This window comes from Cupressus sempervirens, chromosome 4 (assembly GCF_028749045.1).
Source record: "Cupressus sempervirens isolate cs-2001-9-10 chromosome 4, ASM2874904v1, whole genome shotgun sequence".
Lineage (NCBI taxonomy): Eukaryota > Viridiplantae > Streptophyta > Pinopsida > Cupressales > Cupressaceae > Cupressus > Cupressus sempervirens.
In genome coordinates, this window is record NC_143121.1 from 22,614,127 (window position 1) to 22,626,915 (window position 12,789).

Below are 12,789 nucleotides of genomic sequence, written 5' to 3' on the forward strand. Positions count from 1 at the left end.
AAACTGACGGTCAAACAAAAGTGGTAAACAGAAGTCTGGGCAATTTGGTGAGATGTTTAGTTGGGGATAAGCCCAAGGGATGGGATTTGATTCTACCACAAGAAGAGTTTGCTTACAATAACTCTATAAATAGGAGTACTGGAAAATCACCATTCCAAATTGTATATGGGAATAGCCCAAGGACTACACCAGAATTGAGGAAGATAGAACAAGGGGAGAGGACAAGTGCTGAAGCTAAGGAATTTGCTGAACATATCAAGCATCTACATGTGGAGGTTTAGGAACACATTACCAAGATGAATCAAGAGTATAAAGCTAGGGCTGATCAAAGGAGAAGACATAACGAATTCCAAGTAGAAGATTTAGTCATGGTACACTTACGAAAAGGAAGATTTCCAGCCGGTACTTACAACAAGCTGAAAATGAAGAAATTTGTCCCCTGCAAAATTTTGAAGAAACATGACTCAGGAAATGCATATGAAGTGGAGCTGCCAGATGGTATTCAGATTTCTCCCATTTTCAACATTGCAGATTTAACAGAGTATCATGATGATGGTGCAGATGAGGAGCTGGTGTTAGAGCCATGTCCAATTCTTGCTTCTAAGAAAGAGGAGATAGAAGACATTCTAGATCATTGTGTGGGTAGGAGTACCAAAAATAGGCAGTATGAAGAGTATTTGGTCAAATGGAAAGGATGACCGATCGAGGACTCAACTTGGATTTCAGCAGTTGAGTTTTCCCATTTGGGATTTCCTCTACCATTCATAAAGTGACAGGGTCACTTTTCAATCTATCCTGGGTGTCTGATGTAGGAGCATCCAGAGGTATAAGGGCAATCCTGTGTCACCCAAAAAAATGTACTTAGACTTAGTTTCTGTTTCATGTCTTTACATTTTTGGATACCCATTTGGGTCAAATAAAGGTTCCAACTCTCATAGTTCAACTATTAGTGTGCTAGAAAATCTCAAAAAAAATAGGAGCATGCAATTTGACCACCATTTTGGTGACCTAGAAGGTGTGAATTGACCAAATGAATGTAATTGTGATTTAGAGCATTCCAAAAAAAGAATCAGGTCAAAAGGCCCCACGGTTTGAAAGTTATTGCAATTTTTTGAGTTTTGGAGACCTCCGAAGAATGCTTCAAAGTCAAGTTAGGGGCATTAAATGACCTTGAAAAGGGCCAAAAAATGGGGGATGAGCAAAGATCTTCCATAGGGCTATAGAGCACTTCAAGAGCTTTTTGAAGATGTAAACAATTCATCAATCGGAGCTACGGTTCAAAAGTTATGCCTCCCGGAAGTTCGGTTACCGTTTCTGGATTCTTCTAGATTTGCACCGACTTCTAACGTAGCTTCTGGAACCTTCTATTTGGTCGGTGGATGCCTACTATCACTTTCTAGAATTTACTCCTAGTCCTTAACCCTCTGGGGTCTATTTAAGGAGATTTCTGGCATTGTAAAAGGTAGTTTGGAGTGGAGTTTGAGAGGACGTACTGAAAGGAGAAATTATCTCCAGATTTATGCTATTGTAAGCCCTTAGGGCATGTCTTGAAGTTTATTTTCTTTGTACTGTTTGTACTAGCTTATTTTCTCAATTAATACAATTTCCCTTTTTTGTTGTGTCCATTCTATTCTTGGGTGTTGTCTCCATCAATCCATGTCAACATCTTCATTTTTTTGTGCATGTTTGCAAGTTTGTTTAAAATTTATGATGTTATCGCTGACAACTTGCTGGCATCATCAACAAGGTCCATCACATGGGTCAAGCTTCCTAAAGCCCTTCACTTGAGACACCAAGCAATATGTCTATGGGAGTATTTAAAAACATCAAAATTCCTATTCCCCTTGAATGTGGGATAAATGGTTCTATGCTTTGCTCTATTCATGCATGGCTTCCTATGTAATATCAATTCCTTCTTTCATTTAACATAGCATAGACTCTTGTTCTTCATCCTCAATGTGAGAGCTTTTCTCTGGTAGAGTGCTAATCTTGCTTGCATGGAGTGAGCTACTCTTTTCAAAACATTAACCGTCCCCAATTTTTATATTGCATTTGGCTACTCTTTTGCACTAGCCAGCTACTCTTGTTCAAGTCTACCCTTTTTAAAATAGAATCTTGAAACTTGTAGTTTCCTTATATGCTACCAATAACAAGGAGAGAATCATTCATAACATCCTTCAATACTCTTTCCCCCATCTATTCTTGATTGCATATCTCTATGTGTCGAGTCTTCATGGAGCTCCTTTTTGTGACGCCTCCCTTGCTTTATGTCTGAGTACCTTTGAACTGCTAATTGCTACCCTTAGAAAATGCCTCCCCTTCATTTGTTGGAATGTCTTAATGGGAAGAGTGCTTCTAGGGGGTGTGAATCAGAAGTATTAATTTTTTCTAACTTTTAAATCCTTAATAACATATAACTAAAATTAACATTGTCATGTCCCCATATTTATAAGATTTAATAATAAATTAATTATTAATAATAAGGATATAATTTGTCATTAAGTTAACATATTAATATGTCCTTGTCTCCAAGAGAAAGGATATCTATCACATCATTTGTAGATTATTATTCATTGACCTCCATTCTAATATTAAATGAGTTGATATTCAAAATCAAACAAGTTGACATTTCATTGATTAGAATGATTCTTCAATATTATGTAATTATATCAAATGTATTAATATCATGCCTTTGTATATATGTACCTCAATACATATATATTACCCTATTCTTATATCATACTTTAAAAGGGAATCCTATAATTGGATAAAATCTAATAATAGTTCATACACTATTATCGATTGTTCACAAAAGAAATAATATTGATAAATACTTATGATCTATTTATTTTACTTAATCATTTGTATTATTCATAGTAATAATATAAATTATTATTATTCATAATAATAAGATTAAGATAAGAATAAATAAATGTTACAATTACATTATAAACAATGAAATAATAACATATCTAGATATTATCACATTTGAATATATATAATATTAATTGATTAATAAAATAATCAATATAATATTATATAAATTAATGATACAAGAGTTAATATAAATGATAATACAATCAAATATGTTATAATAACATATAATATAAGTAAATATATAAAACCATCATATTTAAATAACATATAAATATATATATTTTAACATAACTATGAATTAATTAACACCTAAGGATGTGACTTTTGGCCAATACCAACCAACACGTATAAAGAAATCCAATCAAATGTTATATGTGGAGGGGAATAAGGAAGAGATGGAATTGATTACATCTCTGACAAATTACTAAAGCAATAACAATGAAGATGCATGGACCAAATACAGAGGACAAAGAACATAATAGAAACTAAAGGGATGGAATATATATTCAATTTCTCCCGTTTGTAGACTTATGGGGTGAACTAAGAAAGCATGGTTGCTAACACAACCTTCTAGTTACAAGTGCAGGAATTGCAATAGCATATATCAGACGCAATGTAATTGTTGAGCACATATTTATCTCTTTATCAGTGATGGCTTGAAGCATTGCAGATTGCATACATAATAAAGTTATATCGGAGAAAACATGGCAAAAGATATAAGTAAAGAAAAGAGAAGTTGCAAAAATGAATGACCCTAAAAAATGGTTCATTACAAGTGCTATCAGAGCTAGCATCCTGCCAACTTGTAAATCATGAAGACATTTTGGAAATCTATAAAAAAGAATCATCTTTAGAAGGACATTAGTTAATCATCTTACAAAGACAGCAACGCATATTCTAAGAGAGGACAACAGCAATAACATATACCCAATGATAGAAATAATACCGACAAATACAACATCAAATGCAAATATAATTTCCAATTGTTACTAGACAATAAAGATATAAAAGATGTCAATCCTAGAAGAGCATATTAAGTATCACTCAAGGAAAGGAATATAGAAAATGAACATTTTGATTCATCAGTGTGCACATTCAAAGGGGATAATCAACATAGATCCCATCTACTATAAAATAATAATTCATAGCCAACAAATTCTATTAGAAGCACGTAAAGACTTATCAATACTCTATAGACATCAAACAACCAACATAGTTACATTCAGAACCCCACATTGTTATTCATTCAATATAAATAGGGATGGGAGATTATTATGGTGAGAGAGACAGAGAAAAACTGACAAGGGAAATAAGCAGCGATTAGTAGCAGACGTCAATATCTCATATACATTTAGGAATATCTTTGTATCATAGGTAGTTAAATTGCAACATCACTGCTATACAAATTGATAAAGAATAAAAGATTAAGAGCTTCCTATCTCATATACACATTACTATTTTTGCCTTTACAGATTCCTCTACCTAACACAACATACAAGACAAGCTCAATATCTGCAAACAAGAGAAATGATTAGAGGATTTTAGTGGACATATACCACTTAAAAATTGTAGTAGTCTAGATGGTCAATATATATTACTACTGACTGCCTCAGCATAGTCACCATAAGCATAGAAATTTAATCTGAAATGTTATTTCAAAGCTAGAAACCATTAAACATCTAAGATAAAAGGAATGTATTTTTGGCTTGGAAGGCATGTGATGCAATACCATACAGATTATGGACAAAGGCAAAATGTGAGATGTATCACCAAAGATTCCATGGGCAGATAATTGTCTCACTGCTAGAAACAAACATCACCATGAGATCACATCACCATTCAACAATCACCATTCAACAATCATATATATATATATGTGTGTGTGTGTGTGTGTGTGTGTGTGTGTGTGTGTGTGTGTGTGTGTGTGTGTGTGTGTGTGTAAGATCACATTACTTTGATCATTTCATTGAATAGTTGTTACTATCGATGGTGTTAGAAAGAGGAAAAGAAAATTTTCAATCAAACATAGTTACATACATTGGATTTGGAGAAGGAACTATATAAAACCAATATCTAGATAGGAGAAGTTAAGAGTTGGATAATAAAGGTCTAATTGTAACCTTTTTGAAAGACATATAGAGTAGACTATAGTGGTTTCATATATCTTAGATTAAGAAACTAGAAAGAAGGGAAAAATAACATGGGCCACTCTAAATCAATAATAGAAAGCACTGTCAGCAAAACAAGGGTGATATGGCAACAATAGGTAGTACAAAATATAATTGTAAGGTGAAGTGGAGAGTTGTTTAAAAAAAAGTGTAATTGATATTTAGACTTGATAATCAATATTACATGAGTATCTCAATAACTAGATCATTGATCTAGTGAACTTCTAAACACCTCTCATAATGCTCAAACAATTCTAGGAAAAGTGAACTTTTTCTACTATTAACAATTCCTTAGACGTGCTAAATGAAATATCAATTAAGTATGAGAAAGGACCATATTGATCTGCATCAAGTGAAATACTATGAATCTAAATTCAAAAATTGAAAATAAGCACAAAGAGAATACAATAACTGATATTGACGGAGTAATTTGTAAGATTATCTCATGGAGTCTATCTCAGAGATTTATGAGCATCCACGCGAAAAAAAAGTACAATTGCCAGCCAGACCATCTACGAAGATATTGAGGCTTGGAGAATGCTTTTGATACTTTTTGATGGAGGACAAACAAAGACAAAAATGAGCTTGATGGTTTCTCACCTTCAAGATGTATGGCATCGTTGTGTTTATGGAACATTATAAATATATGTTTAAACAAACTATCACAAATCTGAGAGATAAGAGATATTCAATCAAGGATAGTTTGACCAAGCTAATGATGGGACCTGATTCCTATCTGATGTGGTTCCTAATTGAGGTATGTTATAATAGTTTATCTCAAATAGAAAGGTGAGTATTTATTCATCTCGTTGTTGCTAAACTCTCAATGATCACTCATGATGTGTTGGCAGTCACTAAAATTAGCAGATAGGTAAGTGAAAGTACATGACGTACATATATTTTTATAAGGGTGGACTATCATGTCCCCGTATTTATAAGATTTAATGATAAATTAATTATTAATAATAAGGATATAATTTTTCATTAAGTTAACATATTAATATGTCCTTGTCTCCAAGAGAAAGGATATCTATCACATAATTTGTAGACTATTATTCATCGACCTCCATTCTAATATTAAATGAGTTGATATTCAAAATCAAAGAAGTTGACATTTCATTGATTAGAATGATTCTTCAATATTATGTAATTATATCAAATTTATTAATATCATGCCTTTATATATTTGTACCTTAATACATATATATTACCCTATTCTTATATCATACTTTAAGAGGGAATCCTATAATTGGATAAAATCTAATAATAGTTCATATGCTATTATCGATTGTTCACAAAAGAAATAATATTGATAAATACTTATGATCTATTTATTTTACTTAATCATTTGTATTATTCATAGTAATAATATAAATTATTATTATTCATAATAATAAGATTAAGATATAAGAATAAATAAATGTTACAATTACATTATAAACAATGAAATAATAACATATCTAGATATTATCACATTTGAATATATATAATATTAATTGATTAATAAAATAATCAATATAATATTATATAAATTAATGATACAAGAGTTAATATAAATGATAATACAATCAAATATGTTATAATAACATATAATATAAGTAAATATATATAACCATCATATTTAAATAACATATAAATATATATATTTTAACATAACTATGAATTAATTAACACCTAAGGATGTGACTTTTGGCCAATACCGACCAACACGTATAAAGAAATCCAATCAAATGTTATATGTGGAGGGGAATAAGGAAGAGATGGAATTGATTACATCTCTGACAAATTACTGAAGCAATAACAGTGAACATGCATGGACCAAATACGAAGGACAAAGAACATAATAGAAACTAAAGGGACGGAATATATATTCAATTTTCTCATTTGTAGACTTATGGGGTGGACTAAGAAAGCATGGTTGCTGACACAACCTTCCAGTTACAACTGTAGGAATTGCAATAGCATATATCAGACACAATGTAATTGTTGAGCACATATTTATCTCTTTATTAGTGATGGCTTGAAGCATTGCAGATTGCATACATAATAAACTTATATCATAGAAAACATGGAAAAAGATATAAGTAAAGAAAAGATAAGTCACAAAAATGAATGACCCTAAAAACGGGGTCATTACAAACATGCATGCATAAAAAAATTAAACAATCATGAGAAGCTCTAATGCAATCTCTAATGCTGATCTTTGGCTCTTGATCTGCTCTTCTATTAACTAATCTGTTGATTGTGTTCCTTATTCTATTTTGATCAACTAGATGTGTAAATGTTGTCCTTTCCACTAACTCTTTGACACCAATGTTCTACAACAACCTTAATAATAGGCTCTACTTTTCCTTCTTCTCACGACTCCTCTCTCTTACTTGTTCAATGGCATCAAGACTCCCTTATAAATATTAGTGATTCATTATGCATCCTTGATTCAAATGTTCCTAATCAAACCCTTGAAATTCACCCATTGGCTACATGCAGTCTCCAATTTTTTGATTGGTTGCATGAGGATTACATAGTTGGTTGTGAGGATTTGATCTTATCATTTTATACTATCATGAGTCATGCATAATTTTTTTACATCTTGGCTTGTGATTGTACAAACTCTTATGCTAATCTTGCATTGCTCGGCACATGAAGTAATACTAATGCATGGCACCATCTATTCTAGATTGCTCGACATCTACTATGTTTCCTGCATTACTCAGATCCTATAAACTTCCTGTGTTACTTGGCATCTATTAGTTTTTTTCATTTCTCAGCTTCTACTGATTCCTGAATCACTCAGCTCTTATTAACTTCACAATGCTCAACTCCTATTGGATCCTGAGTTACTCAGCACATATTGGTCTCATCTGCTCGACACCTACTGTGACTTTCTGAGAACATACTATCTTCTAGTCTACTCGGCACTATCTATAACTCAGAATGTGTTAGAGTTCTAGCTCAGCTTCCATTGTATACTCAACATGTATAGTGAAAATGGTTAAGTGTGTTGACACTCATTTGTCAATCTTATTTATTTGATTAACAATCTCCCCCTTTGACATGAGTGTCAAAAACACTTATCTGATCATTCATGATCTAATCCTTTTGTGTACATTCTTCACTTACAAAATTTCAAAAAGATATTGTGAACAATAATATACCTTATCAAAGTATTTTTTAGTGGCTAATATTCGTAGATTGGCTAATTTTAGATTTTTTTGGCTAGCAATTTGGCTAATAATTTAAGATTTGATACAACCTAAATTGCCATAGTTTTATAAAATTTAGTTCTAGAACATTTAAAATCATTCAATAAGATATTTTCTTGAAAATTTTAAACTCAAATATTCACCACAATATTCGTTACATGATTAGATTTGAGTCACCTAAATATAATATATTATTGGAGAAATTGAATTGAACTATCCAATAATTATCATAATTATTAGTTACTTTAGGGATATATAATCAATATTTAGTTTTCACTATTAATTTAAACTATATGTAGTGATCCTCAACATATTCCATGAGCTAAAAAATTGATCAATTTTGATTTTTAATATTCCATGGTGATTAATGAACTTCTTATTATTATTGAGATTCATCAATATTTTATACAAAAAAATTATGATTCAAAAATAATCACCAATATTAATCATATTTAGAATAAAAAATTGAGAGATTCGCCAATAGAAATAATTTCATTTTTTCAAAATAAGGAAAGATTCGCCAATATTTTATATCTTTTTTTGGAGGCATCTTTCTTAAAGTTTACCCTATACCTTATGACTCCCCCTGAGTTGATCATGTCATGAATTTTGATGTCTTGTGCAAATGTGCTTGATGTTCTCTATTTTTGACCTATTCTTGCTTTCTGAACCTTTTGAACCTATTATCTCCTTATCTTCTTGCTATATGCATTTCTCCTCCTTTAATATATCTCCCCCTTAGAATATTTTCTCCCCCTTTTTTACACTTATGTCAAAGGGTTCTAAATGGTAATGTCATGCTTGGCCAAAAATGTTTTATTTACCTCAAGGAGTATTTTGAGAGTTGCATCCCAATTATTTAATGCAATATCCAATGACTTGTATTGGATTGGAAGCTCTGCTGCTAGATCAACAAGTCCTTCATGTGTAGAAATATTTGGATCCTTCTTGAGGACTATTTCATCATACATTTTCTCCTTATGTAATATCTCCAAGTGAGGAGTAACTGAGGCTTGAATCTGCATCAACTTTTCTTTAATAGTGGCCTCTTCTGCTGATAATCCAGCTAATTCCCTCTGAGTGTGAAGCATGTGAGAAAATTGCTTTTCACTCTGTGTAGGATTTTAGGGTAGTTGCATACTAGAGAGCTTTAGTTTTCTTTCAAGGGTCAAAATTTTTGGATTTATTTCTTGTGTGAACCAAGAAAAATCACACAATTTTCTATAAAGGGAAAATATGTTCCCTAACACAATCTTTACCTTATCCAATTTCTTGGCTAGGTCAACCTGTCCCAAAATAATGTTATTAGCTATCTTTTGGTTGACTTTTCCTAGAAACTTCTTCTCTGACCATTCCATGAGTTTTACATTTGTATCATGGTCTTCATTATTCACTTGGTCAACTATATCAGATAGTTGCTCAAGGATTGGCCTGCTTGAATCTGGAGGTTGTAGGCTGAATGCATCGATGAATATATCCTTGATCTCATTCATTGCCTGCTTGTATTTGAACTCTTTCCTCAATACCTCTTGCCTCCTTCTTTTATCCAATGCACTCTGTATTTCATTCATCTTTTCTTTAGTTAGAGTACTTGAATCATAATAGGGTATTTTAATTTCTTCATCAAGCTCAGGAATGCCATAATGAATGGTCCTAGCTACCCTAGTAGAACTTGAGCTTGGTGTACTAGCTTGTAAGGTAAACATGTCAGTACTCTACTGCTGAAAAAATTTGGTAGGAGTTCCTATTTTTGGTAATTCAACCAAAGTTTGTATTGTAAACTCCTCCTTATCCTATGTTTCTTCCCTATCTTCTTCTTGTGTCACTGCTACTAGGGGTGTACTTGTGATCTGTACTGATGTACCTATGACTTATTTGACTATTGCACTCAGCTCCTGATGAGCTTGCATGGCTATTCTTGGTGGCAATAGAGGTGGTAAAAATGGAAGTCTAATAGTTTGAGTGATTTGAGGTGGTTCTTGTGGTGACACCTTGGCTTTTTTGAGTTTATCTACTGACTTTTGGAGCTCATCTAAGCTAACCAATATGGGGCTTGTACACAATTGTGCTTGAAGGGTTGTTTGGTCAAGGATCTTAGTGAGATCTTATGCAGTTAATGGATTGATGTTTTGACTTGAGGTGTCAACAACATCCTTGATCTTTATGATTTCTACAGGTGTGGTAGTAGAGTGAGGAGGGCTAGGAGGTGGAAGTTGTGTGTCTTGCACACTTTTTTGTTCATCGGTACCCTTGTCTTCATATTTTCCTTCCTTCTCTTCAACCTTTTTCTCAACTTCTATCTTCTCTTCTCTCCTCTTTCTTCTCTCTTCTAGTTTAGTTGTGGCTTTTTCTTTGTATTCCTCTTCAAGGAAATCTTCAATTTTCTTATACAAATTCTTCCATGATCTTGTTGTCCTTTGTACAACTTCTTCAATTTTATTTTGCAAAAATGGAAAATGCCATATACTTTGGTGTAAACCTTTTATTATGCCTTTTGACTACTTTAATTATTTTTTCCTTTGTCAAATCAGGTAGTATACTTGCTAGGGTTGATTCCCTCATTTCTTTCTCCATTTTCAAACAGAAATGCCATCTATCTTCTAAAATTTTAGATAATTCTTTTGGCAATTGTCCATCTAGTTCAAGAGGTGTATACTTGAACTGTGCCATCATTACATAGACTGATTTTTCTATTTTGTTTTGTTTCTCTTTAGTAAACTTATTCAAATCAACCTTTTTCATTTCACTGAAGTCCCCATTCCTAATCTTTTCACATAATGTATCAACTGAAGACTTAGGAGGATGACTTACCTTTTTAGACTGATCTTCTTCATCAGTATCAAATTGAGCCACATATCTTTTCCTTTTCCTTGGCTCTTCTTGTGCCTTCTTGGTTGTTTTCTTCTTCCTTTTAGCTTCCTCTTTGGATTTTTGTGTGGTGGCCCTTTATGTAGCTTTGGTTGTTGGCTTCTTGGTTGTTGGCATGGTAGCTTTCTTTGGTTTAGGCTAAGGAGCAAGAGGTGTTTTTGCCTTTCTTTTGATGACTTTTCCTTTGATGGGTACTTCCTTGGCTTCTTCTTCCTTGGCACTCTCATCTTTGTCTTCACCTTGGCCTTGTGTCAATTCAAGTGGCCCTTGTTCTAGCTCATCTTCATCTTTCTCATCATTTCCTTCCTCTTCATCATCACTAATCTCCTCTACTTCTCCTGCTGCACTTGTTTCTTCAACACCAAATTTCTTCTTTAGTTTCTTCACTAATTTGTCCTTCTTCTTGACAGCTATGGTTGTCTTGAGTGTTGTAACAACTCTTGATCTAACAGTGTCATAGGTTCCAAATACCTTTGCAGTTTTATCCATCTCTTCTGCAAGTAGTGCTATGATGGCTATTGAAGCTTGGTCAACATCAAGCTCATATCCCAATGGTCTAAGCCATCTTACTCTTGGAAGGACTACTTGGATGTAAGTATAATCAATCTCAACAAGAAAGCATATGTCATTTACATGCTTTTCTACTAGTAAAACTAGTATCCTCATTCTTTTCTTCATTGCATTCTTGAAATCATCAAAATAGATAGACATTTTATCATCAAAGCTATCTCCCATTTGTGTAATGAAATCATTTATTTGATCAACAATTGTTTTGTTCTTACTCCAATTTACTTTTCCAAATGAAGGGAATTCCTTCATCACATAGAAGAAAATACAAACTAACACTAACCCAATTTTGTATTGTGCTCCCTTGGATATTTTAATAGCTCCAAGATTTTCATTAATCTATTGCAACATGAGCTCTACAAGGTTGTATGTATGGTCCTTCTTTATCAGTTTGTATGCAACATCAATAGCTATACAAGGCATGCTATTCAATCTACTGGATTGATAAAATTTGTGTGATATGATCCTCACAAAAAAAATCTAATAGGGGATCAATTATGGTGTCTATGGCCATGCCTCTGTTGTTTCATTTTGCTCCTATGTTCTTCTCAATAGTTTCCTTCTTTTCATTTATGAGTTTCTTGGGTCGATCTAGGGTTGGAAATCTTCTAACCCTATGAATCATTTTCTTAGTAATTTTAACTGGTCTTTGCTCTAACTAGAATGATCCATCATGGATTTTGCTAAGCACTATGCATATCCACTCAATTTTGAATACGATTGGTAAAACTAGGGATTTGGTTAAACCCTTCTTCTCTATAATTGAAAATTCATCCTTCAATATACCATTATCATAGAGTTTATCATAGGCGTTGAATATTTCTAGTTCTCTTATGGCTCCTATTTTGTAGTTATAACATTTATGCACATCTTGAACCATAACAACTTTATCAAGGATGGTGGATAGGGCACCAATGGGATCATTTTTATATGCAACTTCTGGGATTGGCCTGAATTCAAGTTGCTTAACCTCATTTCTAACAAGTTGAATTTCATGGCTCTCTTTCCCTTCGGTGGACTTTGAAATAGATGCCATTTTTAACCAACCCAAGGTTTGACATTTAAAATAAACTTCACAAACTGTACAACTCGGCACCTGAAGGAAA